This window comes from Nilaparvata lugens, chromosome 7 (genome assembly GCF_014356525.2).
Source record: "Nilaparvata lugens isolate BPH chromosome 7, ASM1435652v1, whole genome shotgun sequence".
NCBI lineage: Eukaryota > Metazoa > Arthropoda > Insecta > Hemiptera > Delphacidae > Nilaparvata > Nilaparvata lugens.
Genome location: NC_052510.1, coordinates 29,534,408 through 29,559,050, shown reverse-complemented (window position 1 = coordinate 29,559,050; position 24,643 = coordinate 29,534,408). Strand labels below are relative to the sequence as shown.

At 35.0% G+C, this 24,643-nt stretch overlaps 1 protein-coding gene and 1 non-coding gene across 3 annotated transcripts in view; both read right to left on the bottom strand.

Annotated features, from left to right (window-relative positions):
* The window catches only part of LOC111045510 (neurobeachin-like protein 1), a 400,901-nt gene that overhangs the window by 256,328 nt on the left and 119,930 nt on the right, over positions 1-24,643 (bottom strand). The gene's annotated exons all lie outside the window — the stretch shown is intronic.
* Trnav-aac lies at positions 16,794-16,866 on the bottom strand. Its single transcript has one exon. It is a non-coding gene; the product is annotated as a tRNA-Val (tRNA).

Genomic DNA, 24,643 nt, shown 5'->3' with positions numbered 1-24,643 from the left:
TGGACTCAGGGGACCTTCAAACGTATAGGAAACATGAAATTAGGATACCTTAAATTTTTTTGGAAAGCAATAGGGCAAGGAAAGAAAAAATGTTTGTTGAATGCTTTCATAATGTGCCGTTTATACAGTGACAGTTCAAACTAAATTCAAGTGAAGGCTTGAATGCTTAGTAAAATTTGATCAATAGCAAGAGCTATTGAGGAATAGAGGATCATCCAAATCATTGAAAATTTTCAAATAATTCGAAGAAATACTTCGAGTAGCAATTTACTAGTGAGATACCAATTAACTAGTGAGATACTCTTACTAAAAAATAGTCATTTCTAATAATTTAAATGATTCAAACAGTAACCCTGCACACACAATTCTATCAGATTGAACGGAACTTGACATACATCATCTGTTTGAAATCAACTATTCAATTTTATAGAACTTATAAGTACGCCAAAATATCGTACAAACAAAAATCAAAGTATTTTCCCTTACAGGCTACTTTTAATATAAATAAAAATATTAATCTCAGTACCCTTATAAATTATTTTGTCACTACATGTTTTGGCTAATATTGCCATTTTCAAGTGAAATTGCACTTATTAAAAATCAACGAATATGAATAACTATAAATAAATGTGATATTATTTATCATAAAATCATTATTTTTATTCTCTAATTGTCTAATTAATCTTGCAAGGAGAAGAATAGAAAAAAGGAGTACTATTTTGCTCTATTTAAAGAAGATACCACATTGAACTGCACTAAACTTAGGATTGCCGCCAATGTGCAACAAGTATTTATTTTATAGAATGAGTCGTGAGAATAATTATGAAATTCTATTTCAAAGGAAATATCATAGTAAAACGCGAGAAAATCGCATTTTTTTGACTTTAGAAAACTATTTTATATAAAGACCAGAAATAGAGGTGTTGTATATTAAGATTTCATGTCAAAGAACGTCCAAATCAATTGAGAAATTCAAGCGTGGAAGATTTGAAGGTATGAATTTTTAGTGTAACCTTTAAGGTGCGTACAGATATACGCGCCGCGAATATGAGCAATTCACTTTTAATCAGCTGATGCCAAGCTTTTTATATCTGTATCTTACCTTTTCTGTAAAAATACAGATATAGTCAGCTGATTAAAAGTGTATTGCTCATGTTCGCGGCGCGTATATCTGTACGCACCTTAACAGTGAACTTCTCATGAAAAACATCAAGGTATTATGAAATCACTAAGTCCCAAATTCGAGTTTACCTGACGACGTGTCAGACAATATTCAGATAAAATAATAATATTCAGACAAAATAATATTCAGACAAAATTCCATGAGATTCCAAGTGGGGCTCTTTCCAAGGGATTCAACAGATTCCCTCACTATTCAGAACTTGGAAATGAGCCAAATGATAGACTATTATCAATGAAAAATTCCCAGCAGATTAAATTGGAACATTTTGGTCGAACGATTAGATTGAACCATTCTCGCCTATCGTGACCAAAAAAGCTAGCAGCCGCACTTGACAGAATTAAAAATGACAGCTACACCATTATTTTGTGCAGCATTGTATCTAGTGCAGCATAGCACACAAGCCGACAATTCGATGTGAAATAATGGCAGCAACAGCAACAACAGCAACAGTACGGTGACCGAATACAGACCAAAGTCGTGACTTCTATATCTCACATTCCTTAACGCCAGACACAAACACACACTCAACTTAACTCAATGAATATAATAGCATCATATGCATGTGCTTATCTACGGCTCAGTGTCCTAGCCTATCATGTTCTGGTCCTAAGCCTTTCTATTACCTTCACGATTTTCGCCGAGATAATTTTGGTTTATTGATTGGGGAAGTAATGTGAGCGCACCAGTGAACTATCAGGTTGATAATTTTTTAGAGTTGGGGATACAAATGGAGACTGCCATTAGCAGTATAGCAAGATGGACAATAATCATCCATTGAATAGAATGGTTCGAAATTGACATTCATTCATAGTGATAGTGTACAGGGAAGGATGTAAGCACTTTATAATGTGAGAATCTGTACTTGTTCAGAGTTTAAGTTAGTAACTGTCTGTAACTGAGATGGAATACTATATTATGACAATAATCTCTCGAATACCTCAATTGTAAATTTTATTAAAATAAGACTTCATATTCAAAAAAAAAATTAATGCAAATAATAAAAAGATTTAATAACAGTGAAGAATGGTGAAGTGAGTTTTCTTTTGGAATAAACAATACGTATTAGGTAGTTTATCATGTACGTATTATTGATATGATAGGTCATATTTCTATGCAACAAAGATTATAGTATCCTATGATGTTGAATTTCAATGTAGTATGACTGTCAGTTTGAATGGAGCTAACCGGTTTCGTCGTATCGTACTGTATAAATCCTTCAAGTTACTGCTGCAACCCGCATTGCACTGCTGCTTTAAAATAGCATAGCCAATAGCATTGAAGGCGATTCATACAGGAGAATTTGCCAATAATAATCCATATGAAATGATCATCAGTGTAACAGATGGAATGGAATAATTTCACACTTACATTGTTCTATATTTAATAAGAAATACCAGAATCGATGGTAGTTATTTAAGTTTGATACTACATTTCTAATATTGTTATCTTGTTTTTACATTCCTTGCCCAACCTACTACCATGGTTAAGACACGTATTGCTTTCCGAAAAATCTAGATATCCAAATTTCAAGTTTTCAGTACTTTTCATGAGCTCCTGTAATTTCAAAATAGTGGTTGATCTGTGAGTGTGTGTTTGTATGTCTGTATACACGTTAGCTACATTGGGTTCTTATACCTAAAGTTCAGATCCTCTTTAGAATCTGATCCGGAGAAATTGGATAAAATTCAATAGAAAATGACTGAAAAAATGGCGGATCAAATGAGTAAAGTACTGTTTTTCACGGTACACTCCAAAACGGCTACAAATATATTTTCAAGATAACCTGGATAGCTATTTATAAGCCCTATCAACTAACATGAGTCTCATTTCCAAAAAAATTGCCGACACTTGAATATAGAAATTGGCAATTTTTTTTATTGGAATATGGGCTTAAGTACACTCAACAATAAATTTTCCATTTTTCGATAGAATGTGACTTATGATGCATGATTTTGGACCGCCTTGACGAGCCGAGAAGAATGAAGTGTAGTTCGATGAAATCTGAGCATTGTGGCAAAAGTTATAAGTGTTTGAAATTTTGATCCTTGAGGTGTCCTTAAGCGCGCCCCTCCACTGGGAAATATTGAAATGAAGTGCATCTAACGGATGATTCTATTGGAACATGATCTCATGAACTTATATCATTGTGCGAAATATCAATGTGAGAGCAATGAAGTTGGTGATGATGGTTGAAGCTGGAAATTGGGTTTTTTCACAATACAAGGAGCATTGTTGTCAGGTATACCTGGAAATCTATATGAGATAGAGCGCCCTACTTGATTTCAGATTGTAGAGCACAAAAATATGGGGATTTTGAATTGAAATCTTATTGTAACAATCGGAAGATATTGTTGATAAAAAACTAAAATTTATTCATCATTTTACTTATTTTTGAAATAACATAACTCAGTACTCATTGGAAATGGAGAGTTCCGGATGATCTCATTTTATTCAGAATTTTATAATCTAAAAGAAGCCAAAAGCAATTTTTTCTCTCCAATAACTGGATTTGGCAGAAATTGCTGAAAACTAGAAAATAAACACACCTCAAATCTGAAAAAATCTGCACCTCATAATCCAAGGTAAAGACCTCATAGTTGGTAAGCGCTCGGTGGGACGTAGAAGAATATATTGGTTGAGAAACCTGAGGGAACCGTTTAATTACACAACCAATGACCTATTTAGAGCGGCTGTGAACAAGGTAAAAATTGCCATGATGATTGTCAACCTCCGAAATGGAAACGGTATTAAGAGAAGAAGAAAATGAACCAAAAATACGAGGCTTCTGGGTCACTCTGTATCTAGCACAAGGAAATTTTGCATGAAGAAATTGGTTCTGGACTTCTCTCATGTATCTAAATAAGATATTAAAAAATCTGGTGTGGCGCACTCACACAACTTTCCTTGCCATTATGAAAATTTATCACCTGACGCTAGTGTTCAAGCGCATCTCAAGTCTACTAATCTAAGATCTGAGCCAGCTGGTGTCAGGACAATAACACTGGAGACACACGAGGTCTGCTATCTCTAATAGAATCAACAGTTGCCAACAGTTTGCAATTGAATAGTCAAATTTTCTCGAATTTCGAGCTTATTTCCATTTTTAGGTGAAAATGTTACTAAACATTAATTGTAGAGATTTCCATGCTCAAACCTTTCCACTTTGAATTTTTTTGTTTAAGTTGTATCTGAAGACTGATAATTGGGAATCTAAAATCAAACTTTGCATAGATGGGGCGAAGCTCCTGAAATTTTTACAGATATGGGACTTTTTACAGTTGATAGAGCTTATCAATGACTATTTTTGGTATAAATTTGATCAATATCGTTGGAGCCGTTTTCGAGAAAATCGCGAAACCCCTGTTTTTGACAAAATTTTCGCCATTTTAGCCGCCATCTTGAATTGCATTTGATTGAAATAGTTCGTGTCGGATACTTATAGTGTAAGGACCTTGTGTTCCAAATTTCAAGTCATTCCGTTGATTGGGAGACGAGATATAGTGTACACAGACGCACATACACTCATACACTCATACACACACATACATACAGACCAATACCAAAAAAACACTTTTTTGGACTCAGGGGACCTTGAAACCTATAGAAATGGAGAAATTGGGGTACCTTTATTTTTTCGTAAAGCAATATTTCCTTACCTATGGTAATAGGGCAAAGTGAAAATCAGAACTACAATATAAATTGCAAGCACCAATGTATATAGTGACTGGACTATCCAAATAAATTCAAAATTCAAAAGATATAGGTTATATCAAATTTCAATTTCTAGTTTGTTCTTTTTAATAATGAGAAATACCAAAACATTATTGGAACAAATCTGAGTTCTCATTCCGGCCATTGCACGGTGCACAGTCCTAAATAAAAAAATCCGTGAAATTAAAATAAAAGTTCCAAAGGAAATACGCTAGAAAAGCTGTATAGAAGAACGAAGGTGAATAATCTTATAAAGACAATCATAATAAGGTTGCAAGTGTCAATAAATAGGTACTAGCAATTTTCAAGAACAAAGCGTAAATCAGAATGAGATGAGAATGGACCAATGGACCAATGGACCAATGGACCAATGGACCAATGGACAATAGTGGATGCCTATCAAAATTGGAGCTCATTTTGTTATGCCGGGTGGAAAGGTCATAGAAGGTCTTCAATGTCAATTTCGCGCACACCATCATCAACATTGTCCTTGTGAAAAAAATTGAATTCGACCAACTGAAGTATGGTGAACAGAGCAGAGCACAGAACGTGCCACCACAGTCACATTCACTTTCAACTGCCAGCATAGGTAGAATGGGAAGCATTGATGTTATTTATAAGGAATGCTGCCAGATCATAGTGAATCTAACTATAGCTGTAACTGATAGCATGACCAGCTGTAGTCAACGTGAGTGATGGTTTCTAGTTACTGCAAGTCAAAGAATTGATTAGAGGAAACTATAAATTTGGCTGCCTATACTCAATCAGCATTCCAAAGATTTAGTTGCGCAATTTCAACTGCTTAATCCGTTTTAAATAATTTACGATGCTGGCTGGTAACCTAGGAAATAGATCCAATTATTCATGTACAGTATTTCTATTTCCAATAGGAGAGCGGAATCACTCATGAACATATTATGTTTCATGGTGAATATTGTATTCCTGGATCATCTTATATCAGTCTACATCTTCAGAGCATATTACAAACATCAGTCTTTCACTTTGATTGACAGATACAATACGACCACATAGCTTCTGCTTTCTATCATTCTAGTATTGCTCCGTCTGGATTTGGGAGCAAGGGAGGGATAATACAGGCTAAAAGTTTCAATTGTCTTATCTTTATTTTACAAAAGTGAAAATCATAATACATATTATCATTTATCATGACATACTAGTAGGTTTACGAACATTGTAATAATAGTACATTACGTCACAAGTCCGGTAACGATAATTTACCGCATAAGTATAATTGTTTCTGCCCAAAACGTGGTTGAGGGCAGAATTATCATATGGATGCGGTAAATACGCTACCGTACAAATTATGTACAATATTTTTTTTGTCCTAGGCATTCAATTTCAGCAGTTTTACATCCATGAAATCAAGCTAGTAAACAGCTGATTGTAGAACAAATTAACATATGATTCTTATTACAGCATACTATACTGTAATAAAATCATATGTTTTCTTTACAGTCGAGTATGTTTCCTACTTCCAAATTTGGAATAGCAAAACTGCTGCCTTTTAGCGCTCTAGGTGGATGTTTTGTCAACTACAATCAAGAAATTCCTGATTCAAAACTTGTAAACTAGGTTATGTTTATAGAATGCATGTAGTAATGTCAGCACAAGCAGGTAATGTTTTCTGATTCTCAATTATTCTTTTCTAGATTATTATGACAAAAAATAGTGTAAGTTACTTGGACGTGAATGTCTTTTGCAGTGCTCGAATGAAATTCTAGTCTCGGCTAACGCCTCGACTAGAAACATCATTCTCGCCTGCAAAACGACCCTTCCCGTCCTTGTGACTTAAGATACTATTGTCATCTGAGAAAAAATGATATTGCTGTGAAACAGAAACCATTATCTGCTGCTGCAGCTGCTGCTCGAGTTACTCAGATGTTATTAGAACTTAGTGGACAGTGCCTCCGAGAGCTTTTTTCAGAAATCAGAATGAGGCAGACACCGTAAGGCCAGTTTCACACGGCAGAGTCCTCGCTCCTGGATGATCATATTACTGAAGATCATATTTCATATTTTGCAGCTCTCCTGTACTTTCACATGGGGATCTTACAAATAAGCCGACAGATCTAACAACTACGCCGACGTTTGTTCAAAGTAAGACTCATCACTTTTTCTCAAAGTCTAACTTCCTTAAAAATATAGATAGAAGATTTCTGATTTCGGATTTGGATTCAGCGACCCCAAATTCTTTAAAGCGTAAGTCCCATTTTCAAAAATACCCGAAAACAAGGGTGTTATAGCTGTTTTTAATATAGCTTTCCATTATCATATGATTATATAGTAAACGTACTAAGATAATAATACTCCTGCCTCACAAAGGGACAGGCAAAGGTTTCAAGAGGTTTTTGAACACCTGAGAAGTTTAAACATAAACATTTTCAATTTTTAAAAGTTCTAGTTTCCCAAAAAAATATTGATCTATGAAAAGATGAATCCAAATATGAAATCATAAATCATCTCGACTCATCACCCAATAAAATAGGAGGAAAAGGAATGTTGTACAGTAAAATTCACTAAATTTCAGTTGTCATTCAACAATCCAATTAATCAGGTTCAAATCGTTGAATATCACTTTAAATTCCCAGCAATTATTGACTATTTCTTTTTAACTTCCATCCAACTTTTGGCAACTTCATTCCGGTCCTTGTAGATGTCAAGACTTTTATCCCAAAGAGCAGGTCGGTTGCAAACTGCAGTAATCAACAGCTCCACATCAAACTCAGACATCGCGTAATGACAGGTGTCAAAGTCAAGTGAAGTAAACAACTGACGAGTCAACAAGTAGTGTCAACTGGAGAAGTGAGTGAGCAAGCACAGTGCTGCCATAATGCGAGAAGCATAACCATTGTACCAACTATTCTAAATTATCGTACTGTATTTCGTGAAGCCATGCTTTGTTAAAGCCAGTTACTCAGAAAGCGTTTTTTTGTTGTTTGATGTTTTGTCGTCCTTATGAATTCTGTTGAAGCAAACATAATATTATTTAAGAAGTTGTGCTGAACCTGTATAAAGAATTCATAGAGTTCTTAGAATTCATAGAGTTCTTAGAATTCATAGGAACGGTAAAAAATCAATTTTACGAAAATCGATGTACATGTAACTGGATTTAGAAGATCAATACGATAATGTGCTCTATCACAATTTAATCACAGAAATGTTTATGTGAAAACGTTGGGCGCAAACCTTCTGCCATGAGGAGACAAATAAATTTATGAAAAGCTTGATAGCTTGAATAGTGATCTGATATTTGTTACACGTTTTTAGTCTAAGACATAATAAGACATTATGTCTTAGACTAATTTTTAATGTTTCTTCATCGGCAGGAAAACTTTGGTGTTTCAAGTTATCTTACTCCCTTATTTTGGGGTATTTTCAGAAATCAAGATAAATATCCTACTAAATTTCCTACACGAATACAGTGTAAGTTGTATTATAATAGCTACAGTACTTACGTACTGTATAGTACAGTACCTGTTCGTTTTTACCGTATAATTATATGATAATAGAAAGCTTTATTAAAAACAGCCATAACTTCCTTGTTTTCGGATATTTTCGAAAACGGGACTTACGCTTTAAAGAATTTGGGGTCGCTGAATCCAAATCCGAAATCAGAAATCTTCCATCTATATTTTTAAGGAAGTTAAACTTTGAGAAAAAGTGATGAGTCATACTTTTGAGCAAACGTCGGCGTTGTTGTTAGATCTTGCCTCTGCTTGCCTCGAGGGGAAAAGACGTGACAAAACGAGGTTCCTGGATAGGAGTCACCATGTGAAAGACACGATTTGACTCAATGTACTTCGACAAAAAAACGTGAACACTGTTCAGTGTTCAAGTTGCACATCTCCTATCGTGTGAAAGTAGCCTAAGGCTAGTTTCACACGGCAGAGACCTCGCTCCTGGAATATCATATTACGGAAGATCATATTTCATATTTTGCAGCTCTCCTGTACTTTCACATGGGGATCTTACGAATAAGCCGACAGATCCAACAACTATGCCGACGTTTGCTCAAACCTATGACTCATCACTTTTTCTCAAAGTCTAACTTCCTTAAAAATATAGATAGAAGATTTCTGATTTCGGATTTGGATTCAGCGACCTCAAATTCTTTAAAGCGTAAGTCCCATTTTCAAAAATACCCGAAAACAAGGGAGATATAGCTGTTTTTAATATAGCTTTCCATTATCATATGATTATATAGTACATACAAAGATAATAATACTCCTGCCTCACAAAGGGACAGGCAAAGGTTTTAAGAAGTTTTTGAACACCTGAGAAGTTTATACATAAACATTTTTAATTTTTAAAAATTCTAGTTTTCCAAAAAAATATTGAACTATGAAAAGATGAATCCAAATATGAAATCATAAATCATCTCCACTCATCACCCAATGAAATAGGAGGAAAAGGAATGTTGTACAGTAAAATTCACTGAATTTCAATTGTCATTCAACAATCCAATTTATCAGGTTCAAATCGTTGAATATCACTTTAAATTCCCAGCAATTATTGACTATTTCTTTTTACAATCAGAAAAATCTATTATGAACATACAGTATAAACATTGTGCTGATCTGAATCGATCTATGGTAATAATAGGAATTGAGAGAAAAGAAAATGTCATGGCATTCCAAGTAGTGATGTCTGTGTATTAGAACTGCTGAGTTGATAATGCATACTGAAAACAAGTCATGGATAGCTCAGACCAGCCTGGCGACTTTGATGCTTTTGAAACCAGAATCTTGTTTTATTTTTATTAAAGAATGATACGGAATGAAAACCATGTATCATAGTACAAAGCTTTGTATCATGAGTAAGATTGACAATCATGGCTTGTCGATTTTAGTTGCTGACCTAAATCCTCATTCCTCAGTTGTAGAACTATGGACCAAGCGCGAGCATTTGCCTTTTATGTCATATACCGTCGACACAAACTTATGAAATTTATGAAAAGCTTGATAGCTTGAATAGTGATCTGATATTTGTTACACGTTTTTATTCTAAGACATAATATGTCTTAGACTAATTTTTAATGTTTCTTCAATCGGCAGGAAAACTTTCGTTTTTCAAAGTTATCTTACTCCCTTATTTTGGGGTATTTTCAGAAATCAAGATAAATAACCTACCAAATTTCCTACACGAATACAGTGTAAGTTGTATTATAATAGCTAGAGTACTTACGTACTGTATAGTACAGTACCTGTTCGTTTTTACCGTATAATTATATGATAATAGAAAGCTTTATTAAAAACAGCCATAACTTCCTTGTTTTCGGATATTTTCGAAAACGGGACTTACGCTTTAAAGAATTTGGGGTCGCTGAATCCAAATCCGAAATCAGAAATCTTCTATCTATATTTTTAAGGAAGTTAGACTTTGAGAAAAAGTGATGAGTGATACTTTGTGGAAACGTCGGCACAGTTGTTAGATCTTGCCTCTGCTTGCCTCGAGGGGAAAAGACGTGACAAAACGAGGTTCCTGGATAGGAGTCACCATGTGAAAGACACGATTTGACTCAATGTACTTCGACAAAAAAACGAGAACACTGTTCAGTGTTCAAGTTGCACGTCTCCTATCGTGTGAAAGAGGCCTAAGGCCAGTTTCACACGGCAGAGACCTCGCTCCTGGAATATCATATTACGGAAGATCATATTTCATATTTTGCAGCTCTCCTGTACTTTCACATGGGGATCTTACGAATAAGCCGACAGATCCAACAACTATGCCGACGTTTGCTCAAACCTATGACTCATCACTTTTTCTCAAAGTCTAACTTCCTTAAAAATATAGATAGAAGATTTCTGATTTCGGATTTGGATTCAGCGACCTCAAATTCTTTAAAGCGTAAGTCCCATTTTCAAAAATACCCGAAAACAAGGGAGTTATGGCTGTTTTTAATATAGCTTTCCATTATCATATGATTATATAGTACATACTAAGATAATAATACTCCTGCCTCACAAAGGGACAGACAAAGGTTTTAAGAAGTTTTTGAACACCTGAGAAGTTTATACATAAACATTTTTAATTTTTAAAAGTTCTAGTTTTCCAAAAAAATATTGAACTATGAAAAGATGAATCCAAATATGAAATCATAAATCATCTCCACTCATCACCCAATAAAATAGGAGGAAAAGGAATGTTGTACAGTAAAATTCACTGAATTTCAATTGTCATTCAACAATCCAATTTATCAGGTTCAAATCGTTGAATATCACTTTAAATTCCCAGCAATTATTGACTATTTCTTTTTACAATCAGAAAAATCTATTATGAACATACAGTATAAACATTGTGCTGATCTGAATCGATCTATGGTAATAATAGGAATTGAGAGAATAGAAAATGTCATGGCATTCCAAGTAGTGATGTCTGTGTATTAGAACTGCTGAGTTGATAATGCATACTGAAAAAAAGTCATGGATAGCTCAGACCAGCCTGGCGACTTTGATGCTTTTGAAACCAGAATCTTGTTTTATTTTTATTAAAGAATGATACAGAATGAAAACCATGTATCATAGTACAAAGCTTTGTATCATGAGTAAGATTGACAATCATGGCTTGTCGATTTTAGTTGCTGACCTAAATCCTCATTCCTCAGTTGTAGAACTATGGACCAACCGCGAGCATTTGCCTTTTATGTCATATACCGTCGACACAAACTTATGAAATTTATGAAAAGCTTGATAGCTTGAATAGTGATCTGATATTTGTTACACGTTTTTATTCTAAGACATAATATGTCTTAGACTAATTTTTAATGTTTTAATTTTTGTTGTTTTCGGGTATTTTTGAAAATGGGACTTACGCTTTAGTGAATTTGGGGTCGCTGAATCCAAATCCGAAATCAGAAATCTTCTATCTATATTTTTAAGGAAGTTAGACTTTGAGAAAAAGTGATGAGTCATATACTTTGAGCAAACGTCAGCGGAGTTGTTTGATCTGTCGGCTTATTCGTAAGATCCCCATGTGAAAGTACAGGAGAGCTGCAAAATATGAGATATGATCTTCCGTAATATATATTCCAGGAGCGAGGTCTCTGCCGTGTGAAACTGGCCTAAGGCCTCTTTCACACGATAGGAGACGTGCAACTTGAACACTGAACAGTGTTCACGTTTTTTTGTCGAAGTACATTGAGTCAAATCGTGTCTTTCACATGTTGACTCCTATCCAGGAACCTCGTTTTGTCACGCCTTTCCCCCTCGAGGCAAGCAGAGGCAAGATCTAACAACTATGCCGACGTTTGCTCAAAGTATATGACTCATCACTTTCTCTCAAAGTCTAACTTCCTTAAAAATATAGATAGAAGATTCATGATTTCGGATTTGGATTCAGCGACCCCAAATTCTTTAAAGCGTAAGTCCCGTTTTCGAAAATATCCGAAAACAAGGAAGTTATGGCTGTTTTTAATAAAGCTTTCTATTATCATATAATTATATGGTAAAAACGAACAGGTACTGTACTATACAGTACGTAAGTACTGTAGCTATTATAATACAACTTACACTGTATTCGTGTAGGAAATTTGGTAGGTTATTTATCTTGATTTCTGAAAATACTCCAAAATAAGGGAGTAAGATAACTTTGAAAAACCAAAGTTTTCCTGCCGATTGAAGAAACATTAAAAATTAGTCTAAGACATATTATGTCTTAGAATAAAAACGTGTAACAAATATCAGATCACTATTCAAGCTATCAAGCTTTTCATAAATTTATTTGTCTCCTCATGGCAGAAGGTTTGCGCCCAACGTTTTCACTTAAACATTTCTATGATTAAATTGTGATAGAGAACATTATCGTATTGATCTTCTAAATCCAGTTACATGTACATCGATTTTCGTAAAATTGATTTTTTTACCGTTCCTATGAATTCTAAGAATTCTATGAATTGTTTATACAGGTTCATCACAGGCCAGGTTGGTCTGAGCTATTCATGACTTTTTTTCAGTATGCATTATCAACTCAGCAGTTCTAATACACAGACATCACTACTTGGAATGCCATGACATTTTCTATTCTTTCAATTCCTATTATTACCATAGATTGATTTAGATCAGCACAATTTTTATACTGTATGTTCATGATAGATTTTTCTGATTGTAAAAAGAAATAGTCAATAATTGCTGGGAATTTAAAGTGATATTCAACGATTTGAACCTGATAAATTGGATTGTTGAATGACAATTGAAATTCAGTGAATTTTACTGTACAACATTCCTTTTCCTCCTATTTTATTGGGTGATGAGTGGAGATGATTTATGATTTCATATTTGGATTCATCTTTTCATAGTTCAATATTTTTTTGGAAAACTAGAACTTTTAAAAATTAAAAATGTTTATGTATAAACTTCTCAGGTGTTCAAAAACTTCTGAAAACCTTCGCCTGCCCCTTTGTGAGGCAGGAGTATTATTATCTTAGTACGTACTATATAATCATATGATAATGGAAAGCTATATTAAAAACAGCTATAACTCCCTTGTTTTCGGGTATTTTTGAAAATGGGACTTACGCTTTAGAGAATTTGGGGTCGCTGAATCCAAATCCGAAATCAGAAATCTTCTATCTATATTTTTAAGGAAGTTAGACTTTGAGAAAAAGTGATGAGTCATATACTTTGAGCAAACGTCGGCGGAGTTGTTAGATCTGTCGGCTTATTCGTAAGATCCCCATGTGAAAGTACAGGAGAGCTGCAAAATATGAAATTAATATGATCTTCCGTAATATGATATTCCAGGAGCAAGGTCTCTTCCGTGTGAAACTTGCCTAAGGAGTTTGAATCTGAAACAATTTGATTGGAATAAGAAACGTATTTAGATGTTTTCTGATCATAAGGTCATGAAGGTAATCTTCTCACTAAAGTTATCAACAATAAGAAGTTTAAATTGTTGTTACCAATATTGCAAGTGAAGACTATACCGCTACCTGTAAGTCATTTTGCGAACTATTTTGGAATAAGGAATTTCGTTGTTTTATTTCGGAACTAAGAAACATACTCGACTGTAAAGAATATGATCTCTTTATAGTACAGTATGCTGTGAAGAAATCACATGTGCTCTTGTTCTGCAAACAGCTGTTGACCGGCTTGATTTCATGCATGGAAAACAGCTGAAATTTAGTAAGTATGACAAGAGGTAAATTTAATCATGGTGATTCATGGTTTGATAATCAATTTGAAGGAAACTTTCAACAATTTTGATTTCCGCAGAGAAGTAGTTTTCAATCTACAGTTGTACAGGACATTTGAAAAGGATTGAAAAAGGAATGAAAAATAGTTCACATTGAGTGGAATCCAATCAGGATTAAGGGAATGCTATATGATATTTGTGTTCTCTATTCAATTCCATAGCATACAGCTTTCTATGCTTGAAAAAGAAACAGTAAAAAAATAATAAATCGTGGAATAAATAACAGCCGTCCCGAAACGTACTTTAAAAAAGATTATTTCCTCAGATAAAACGTACTACTAGTCTAAAAATAATAATATAGCCCTAAGGTGTTTCTAAACGGTAGTGTTATTGTCTTCTCGAATTGAACTTTCTGTCTGTTATGTAATTGAGTACCGTGCTTGATCCATACCATAGCACCATAGCACCGAGCATGGCTACTAAAATGATATGAAAATTAATATGTGTGACAAGTACGGGGAAAATGAACATAGGCTACCCTGCCGAGTGAGGTTGATGATAATCACATAACAGAGCACTCATTCTCTTACAGTTCACTGCTTCCTATCGCTTTTCGTTTTATTATCATTCGCAACCAATAAAATAATACATTTCTTCCCGAATAGCAACTTGGAAAAGTTGTTTACTAGAATGTTGAGTTGTTGATATGTTTTTTCACAAATTATAGGCTATTATCATCTAGTGCTCTCATGCATATATCACAAAAATTGGGTGAACACCCATGCATGAATAAATTTCAACAGTGGAATATTTATCTTATGTATCCATTCGGTTATTATCTGTCAAGTTTCAAAATTTCGCTGAATAAGGAAATCATACCTATGAATTTCATTACATCATGAGTTCCAATTTTAAGTATTTGTGAATCAAGTACAGAAAATGTCTTCTATTCTTTGATTATAATGGTTCGTATTTCTTTGAATCAACAAGAACTTTTTCAGTTTTCTCTAGTGAGAAAAAGGGGTACGCGACTAGGTGCCACCCCGACTACTTGTCCCCTTTTAAAACTGGTTTTTGGGGGACAAGTAGACGTGAGCCATACCCGTCTACTTGTCTCCTTTCTAAGGTGGTGACAACTAGTCGGGGGGACACCCTGTCGCGAGGGTGCGAGGTGTCAAGTTGTCGTTTACGGTCATGACTAGTTGGCACCTTTGGTCCAGTAGGTGTCAGGTAGTCGTGGGGACAACTTGACGGCCATGGTATATTTTTACGAGGGTACAAGTAGTTGCCTATGGCCAAAATGACCAGGTGTCAAGTAGTCGGGGTGACAACTAGACGGCTACCCAGAAAAAGGAGTGACGAACGAATGAATGCTGTTTTCTTTTTCTGTGGTAAGGGTGAGAAATCTGAATGTAGGAAGGGAAGGAACAACTGAGTGGAAGTAAAATCCTCTTTTTCCTTTCAAATGGAGAGATGATATGATAATTATAACAATGCTACATCCCATAAAATTACATACATTTTTTTATTGATTTACACTGTCACCTGGCGGAGAAACACATAAATATTTTCAAATATTGTAACTTATATTTACAACAACACATCATCAGAACACGAACAAACATGAATAAAGCTAGATACTATCTCAAACATTCTAGTATCTTCTACATTGCTAGAAAAAGTGGTACCAACAATTTTGCAATAGACACATTTATATTTTGATGGATGGTTGAGAAGACTCCAAGCCACATTTCCCAATTTGCTACACACAGGTAGGAATTGTAACCTGCAAAGCACCATAAATCTACAGCCGAGTTATTACTAGTGGCCAAATACGTACAGAGCTGTCATTATCGGCTCATTTACGACTGAAAGTCCACGTTTTGTTTACGTATGGAGTCGTTCAATTTGTTCTCCTCTACTCTTGGCTTCCATCTTGTGCCATACTAGTGATTATCTCAACAAAAATAGGGTAGGTTAGCTGCCTTTCACAATTTATGTTCTATTCATACAATTTGAAGATCATCTCAGCTATTTGGCAATACAGACAGCAACCCTTCCAATCAAATCATCCAATCAAGTAAAGGTTATCGGTCAATCAAGGAAATCCCTTTTCATTATAGTATGATACTGAATCTGGTTAGGGAACAGACATTCAGTTATCACATGCCTCAAGCCAATTGATTCTCATGTTTACCAATCTCAACAGTTTTGAAGGGAATTCAATAAATAGAAGGCAAAAATATCTACTATGATGCAGTGATAATCGTAAATAACTCTTCTAAGTGATCATAAGTAACTGCTCCAACCTATGATTAGTAAATTAGTAAACTGATATAAATTAGTGATTAAATTTATCAGTATTTGAAAAATCGTATTTATTCTATTATTCAGGTGTTCAATTCTTATTATTTCCCTAATTCAATTTTCTTTACTAATCTAATGATTAGTTGAAATAAAATTTGCATATATTGCATGCAATGAAATATATTTAATAATTGATTGCTGTTACATTATGCCAAAGATTAAACCGATCCTTTATAACGATTTAAATTATTCCTTTGATGTAGACCATCCAAAAAATGTTGCTCAATAATATTATTACTTCCATTAATCTAATTAAAAAATGGAAAATCATGTATTAGTTTTTTCAATGAAGTACCTACATTAATCAATACCAATTCCTATCGACGACTAGAAAATAATGGAAATTGGAAAAGTGGAGAAACCCAGATGAGCCAAAAAAATTTGTTTCCGCCCAGGATCGAACTGGGGACCTTCTGCGTGTTAGGCAGACGTGATAACCGCTACACCACGGAAACGATACAATTGAATACAGTAGACTTGTTTTATCACTTCGTACTGGACCAGTCAGAGCACTGAATCGATATCAGTAGGTCAGAGCACAGACAAGAAGTTTGTATCTTTGTTCAGATGTGAAGTAATTTGAAAATGATTGAGACTGGATTGCACAAGAGCCTGTCAAATTTATCATGATTGGTACCACAAGTACCAATCGGGGGAGCCTTCTTGTGCAATCGGGCCCAAGTTTTCAAGTCTTTTTGGCAAGCAATTCTCATTCATCTGTATTGAAATTCATACTGAATAAATATTTTAAATTTATATTGAAAATTCAATTGGTTGATTAAATATAAAACTTTGATCTTTTATTGAGAGAATTAAATGAAGGCTACTATTGAACTATTAGTTTTTTTATTGTTATAGGTAGTGATTTGAGTTATTTTAGAATATTGATAGAAACCTTTTTATGAGCGTAATAATTTTTAGAGATATGTTTTGTAAGATAGTATTTAATTTAATTTTGTTTTATTTTTTAAGGCTGGAAGGTAATGTACTAATATAAAATGCTTTTGATTTACATTTTTTTTTTAGTTTCCCCATTCAGGTATTGTATGGAGTATCGATCGAGCAGTCGTAGCGAGCAGACGTAGTTTTTTTTAGTGAGAGTAGTTGAAATAGTGTATGCAATAGTTAAAGTGCTGAGTTCAGTGTTTTAATTGTTGTGCGCGAGTTCAGTGCCCTGCGCCGAAAAATCAGTTCAGTGCTGAATTACCATCTAGTCCGGCTAAGGAATGTAAAAGAATGTGAGGAATGTCGACTCCCAAAAGATTGCCAACCTTCCTACTGCCAGAGTTCGAAGAGGAGGAGGAAACAGAGGACGACGCAACTATGAGTCAACTAACACCGGCTAGGAGCGTTGAACCAGCGTCAATGACTGGAAACGTCAACACTTCCCCAGAATCGTTTCTAAAAACGAATCAACTGAAAACTGCAACGGAGCAGTTTTTGTACAATGCATGGAAAGAAGTCACTTTCCAACAGAGTGAAGAGAGAGAAAGAATGCATAAACTGGAAAAGGAGTTGGAGAGAGCACGGTTGGAGATTAATCAGCTGAAAGAGATATTTTCATCAGCATCTACAACCACACAGAATCTTCAATCTTCAGCTTCACATACAATGCAACCAGCATCTTCTAGAAGTAGCAATAAAAGTTATTCACCACCGAATTGGGAGGAAGAAGAGAAAATGGTAGCATCAGAGACTGCATGGATTCTCCCTAAACAAAAGAAGAGAAAAATCCGTGACTCACCAGAAAAAATAAGGCCTGCAACTGATTCTACAAGTATGAAACCGACAGAAAAGAGAAACAAGCCACCACCAGTCATATTAAGCAATATACAAGAGTATTCGAAAATTAAAGAGGCATTGAAATCGAAAAATCTCAATTTCAGTGCCAACATGATGAACAACAACCAGCTAAAATTGAATGTTGAAACTGAACAAGAATACAGAGATTTAACTAAGATGTTGAATGAAGCTAAATATGAATGGCACACGTACGAAAATAAACAAACTCGTCCAATTCGTGTCATGGCTAAAGAGCTTCATCCATCATGCGATCCAGAGGATATAAAGAACGATCTTCTAAGCAGAGGCTTTCAAATAATCAGTGCTGTCAACAAAATGAAAAAAGTGAAGGAAGATGGAAAAGAACACATCATCAGACTTCCAATGTTCATGCTAACATTCAAGAATACAGAAGATACAAAAAGAATATTTGAAATTAAACATATTTGCTACATGAAAGTGAAAATTGAATCAATTAGAAGTAATAAAATGATTCCACAGTGTAAACGTTGTCAGCGGTTTGGTCATACACAGACATACTGTCAACATGAACCTGTGTGTGTGAAGTGTGCTGGAAAACACTGGACTATTTCGTGTACTAAGGCTAAAGAAACCCCAGCCAAATGTTTCAATTGTGCTGAGGCTCACCCAGCTAACTACAGAGGCTGTCTCATCGCAAAAGAACTTCAGAGAAGAAGAACTGAAAAAGAAAACCTAGTTAAAAGAAGTAGCGAAGTACCACATACAACTAAACAAAGAAACTTCACTTCAAAAAAGTACACTGGAGAAATATCCTATTCCCAAGTAACGAAACCCACTCCAAGCCTACAACAGGAGAGCCAACCAAAGCAACAACAACAACAACAACAACAACCAGTTGAAGTCAATAAGGTTTTGCAGGAATTTTGAACAGTTTAAATATTCTTTCTGGACGACTTGACAGCTTGGAAGGGAAGAGTAAGAGTATTGAGAAGAAAACTAGAAAATGAATATTGCGAGCCAACAAGATATAAGGATTGCTACCTGGAATGCCAATGGAATAATAATATCAATAATAATAGAAAACAAGAAATAGAAATATTTCTAAAGACACGAAATATAGATGTTTGCCTCATCTCTGAAACCCATTCAACTGAGCAGACTCACTTCAAAATCAATGGATATAATGTTTACGAAACTATTCATCCTCAAAATCAAGCAAGAGGTGGAAGTGCTGTAATAGTGAAGGAGAGTATTAAACACTATGAAGACTTCAGTATTCAAAGTAATGAAATACAGCTAACTGTAGTTGGAATAGAGTCCATCAACCAGAAAATACTTGTTGGAGCTGCATATTTTCCACCACGTTACAATTTAAAGAAAAATGATTATACAAATATTCTTCATCAGCTTGGAGATAGATTCATAGTGGGTGGAGATTTTAATGCCAAGCATAAGGATTGGGGTTCAAGACTCACGACTACCAAAGGAAAAGAACTCAGAGAGGCTATCCAGGAGCTGGGCTGCGAATTCCATTCATCAGGGACACCTACCTATTGGCCAACAGATTTGAATAAAACTCCAGATCTTCTAGATTTCTTCATAACAAAGAGAATATCCAGTAATTTCATCGACATTGAAGAGAGCTTTGACCTGGATTCTGATCATTCAGCTGTAATTCTCACACTTAGTGAACGAATAATAAAGAAAGAAGACAGACCAATGTTAGTCAACAGAACAACAGACTGGGAAGCTTTTAAAGTGGATTTGGAGAATGAAATCAACTTGAATATTCCACTTAGAACAACTGAGCAGCTAGATGAAGCCGCAGAAAATTTCATGTGGCAAATCCAGAAATCAGCCTGGAAAAACACCAGACAATATACCAGGAAAACAAAAGGATGCAATTACCCTCTGGAGATTCGACAACTTGTTTTAGAAAAACGAAGGGCAAGAAGAAGATGGCAACAAACTCGTGATCCTGCTGACAAAAATATCTTGAATAACAGAACACAACAATTGAGAAGAGAGATAAGGAAACTAACTGAGGAATCCATTAATAACTACCTTCAAAATTTGACAGCTGATGCCAGTACAGATTATTCATTATGGAAAGCAACAAAAAGGATTAAGCGGCCAATATTACAATCCCCTCCAATTAGAAAACCAGATGGTACTTGGGCAAGAAATAACAGAGAAAAGGCAGATTTATTTGCTAATCATCTAGAAGAAATCTTCCAACCAAACAACATTCAATCTGAAATTGATCCTGAAGAAGATATAATGGATGATTTAGATACAGAGATTGATCCAGTTTCTATAAATGAGGTTCAAGAAGAAATAAAATATAATATGAATACCAAAAAAGCACCTGGGTTTGATCTGATTACAGGTGAAATCTTGAAGAAACTTCCAAGGAAAGGTATTGTCATGCTAACATACTTATTCAATGCATCACTCATCACTCTGATTACAGCATTTTCCTACAATTTGGAAGGTGGCAGAAGTCATTATGTTGCAAAAGCCTGGGAAATGTCCTCAAGAAGCAAAATCATACCGCCCAATATCTCTTCTACCTGTAATTTCAAAGCTTTTTGAGAAATTGCTAATGAAGAGATTGACTCCCATCATAAGTAGCAGGAATCTGATACCAACCTATCAATTTGGTTTCAGGCAGAAGCACTCAACCCTGGACCAAGTACATAGAATCACCAATGTAATAGAAAAGTCATTAGAGAAAAAATCGATATGTTCAGCAATCTTCCTTGATGTGGCACAGGCATTTGACAAAGTGTGGCATGAAGGACTGATCATTAAACTTCATAAAATTCTCCCCACTCAACTTGTAAAACTTTTAAAATCATACATCAACAACAGATTATTCAGAGTAAAACAAGGTGACGACGTCTCCGAATTGAAGGAAATAAGGGCTGGAGTTCCACAGGGTAGTGTTCTTGGACCAGTTCTTTATGTGCTGTACACAAGCGATCTTCCTGAATTGGATGCAGTGACAATAGCTACTTTTGCTGATGATACTGCAATACTGGCAGAAGGGGAAACAGTACAAGAAGCAGCCACAAAACTACAGAATGCTAGCAACAGATTCAGTGACTGGACCAAAAAATGGAGAATTCGATTAAATGAGATGAAGTCTATTCATATAAACTTCACAAACAAAATTATCAATGACCCGATTCGAATAAATCTGAATGGGAATGTAGTACCACACAGCAACACAGCAAAATACCTTGGAATGACTCTTGATGCCAAGTTGAAATGGAAAGAGCATATCAAGATAAAAAGGAGCGAGCTAGGACTCAAATACAGTAAAATCTATTGGCTGTTGGGCCGTCAATCACAACTCTCATTGGACAACAAGTTATTGATTTACAAACAAATTCTAAAACCTGTCTGGACGTATGGAATTCAGCTTCGGGGCTGCTCTAGAACATCTAACATCAGTCAGATTCAAACATTCCAAAACAAAGTACTGCGGAACATGGTGAATGCGCCCTGGTACATAAGGAACAGCGATTTGCACCGAGATCTGCAAATCCCCTATGTGACCTGTGAGATAAGACGATTGGCAGCCCATCATGAGTCACGTCTTCATCAACACGACAACACCGAAGTCATCCAACTACTAGACAACACTGAACTCACTAGGAGGTTGAAGAGGTTGGTGTAGTGCTAGTGGAGTGATTAAAGTATATTGAATAAAAGTGTAGTGAAATAATTTAAAGTAGTGAAATTATAGATTGGAACTGTAGGCTTCACTGGAAGACTTTAGCAATAAAAAATTAATTTAGGATAAGAAATAACAGAACAAAATTAATGGTTAGTCCTAGTGACTAGTTTTAATAGAAATAAAAAAAAAAATAAATAAAAAAAAAAAAAAAAAAAAGGTATTGTATGTCTGGCGCTCTGGGCTTTGTTGTTCTGGATTATAATAATTAAGTTATAATCATGTTCTTTTCATGTAAACTTGTAAAGAAGTTTCAAAATCAATCAATCAATTTTCAGAGTTAAAACCCATCTAATCCATTACTGCAAATAATATTGTTCTCTACTGGCCTACCTGGCTTCATTGAACATAAGCTACATGTAAACTGATACCTACTTTATAGCCGAAGCAAAGACACAAGATTAACAATAATGGTATTATTTAATGTGCTTGAATGTTATCAAATACCCACATAATTATCCTCTACATAGTGTACTACAAACATATACAGTTCTCCCAATAATTCAATGAACTATTCTGATGTAACCTCACAATGGAGAAAATACGCAGACATGATAAAAGATGAAAATACACGTATCATAACGTCGTAAATTATCTTGTCTATGAATCACCTGGAGTTAAGCTGCAATCTTTATGCTCTTTTCCGAGACTCATTAGATTTATTGGGCCAAGGCCTCTCAATGCTAATGCTAATGCTTCTAATCAAAGGAGCATTTTCCCAGCAAGTAATAATTGTGCTCAGTACACTGCCTACAACGCCCAGCTCCGCCTATAACAAGAATACCTTGAAAACTTCCAACGGATTCTTTCTCCTTCATCACCTCATCGTTATAATAACCATTGTCCGACGCGACGCCACTGAGCTGCCGCCAATCTCAGCTGCCGCCAATCTCTCACTCAATTCTCTCTCTTCTCTGCTTGTTTCTCACTGATATTGCACAGGCACATCAACATCCTGCATTGACGCAAGCAGCTCGCTTCATTGTTCCTGTTTCCCATTCATCAGATCCGACGGCCATGACATCAGGTGCATTATAAACGATACGGAATCTCCAGTTTATAATACAGTGTGGACACCTGAATTACTCGATATGTCTTAAACCAAAGAATTTCTTGTATATTCATTTCCAGAGACCACTTTAGGAGCCATCTCCGCTAAATATCTGATGATACTGAACCTCATACTCTTATTAATGTATTACACTCCAAAAAAAAGAGAAATATGGATGTTAAGTGTAGCATGGGATTTATAATTGGTTGAATAAAATTCTATTCAAAGAATATGCAAGGGATCCACTTTTCTATTTACTAATGAAGAAGAATTTTGAAAATATTATATTTGATGATACTTAATTAATGTCACTTATTTTATCGTAAATTGAGTGTTACGTGGGTCCCTATTGGAAAAAAGGGATCAGATCGTACCCTTGTAAACTAAATAGGTCTTTGATTCATGTTATTGGTATCATAGAAAATACAATACATTTTAAAATGTATGATTCCTCTATAATTTAATTACAGTGGGCCTACAATATCATTGTCTCTAATTGGACTTATGAACTTGAGAAAATATTATACATCTTTTTTGGAGAGTAGTGTAGATGAATAACATGAAAGGTAAAAAGCAAGATGACACTGAAATTGATAATTTCTTCTTATGATAGGCGAATATAAATATAAAATGAGTTTCTGAGAGAGAAAAAAGTATGGAACCTGCCAAAATTTTTTGAATGAAAAAATACAATTGAGATGGCTAGAAAAACACAGACAACTAACTATTGAATGGTATTGTGCGAGATAGGACATGATGTTGAGAGGATATTATTGGAAAATATAAACTACTAGCAGGTAACCCGTGCTTCGCAAGGGTCTATTTTGAAACTTAACAAACTGAAAACTTGACGTAATGAAATCTAGAAGAATTGAAAATAGACCTATAAGAATCCTCAGTTAATTGAGAATTTATATGCAACATTTCAAGTGAATCAGTCCAGTAGTTCAGACGTGATGATGCGGCAAACATAATTTTCCTATCCTTTACACGTGTATACGTGTATAAGCCAGTTCTTCCCTTCCTTATAGTATAGAAGATAAGAGATAGATGGATTATATATCACTATCTTTGAATTAGGATAATTTTTGAAAGGTTTGAGATATCGATGTGCGGTTTTCACCATACTTTCACGATATTTTCTCTTGAAATCCTGTATCGAAATCATGTATCATATGACACCCTTCCAAGTTAAAAAAATGAAGTTGGATTCAAAATGGCGTTTTAAAAATGGTGAACGAAATTTGGGTGCGACGGAAAACCTGTTTTTATTATTCGAATAGGATTCCCAATCATGCCTATCTTCTAATTTACCTTTTAAAAGAAATGTTCTGCTGCTTCCATACAACAACTGGAAGCATGCCAAATTGAAAACTTGACTAACTGAAAACTTGATGTAATCAAATCTTGAAGAATCGAAAATAGGCCTATAACCATCCTCGGTTAATTAAGAATCTATATGCAAGATTTCAAGTTAATCAGTCCAGTAGTTAAGACATGATTATGTGTAACATAATTTTCCTATTCCGTATGTTCATAAGCCAGTTCTTTCCTTTATTATAGTATTGATTATTATGTTGCTTTGGCCTGTGAACTGTATATTGTCTTTGTCCTGTAACATCTAAAGGTGCGACCACACATGCTGTGAACCGAACCTCGAACCGTGCATTTCGCC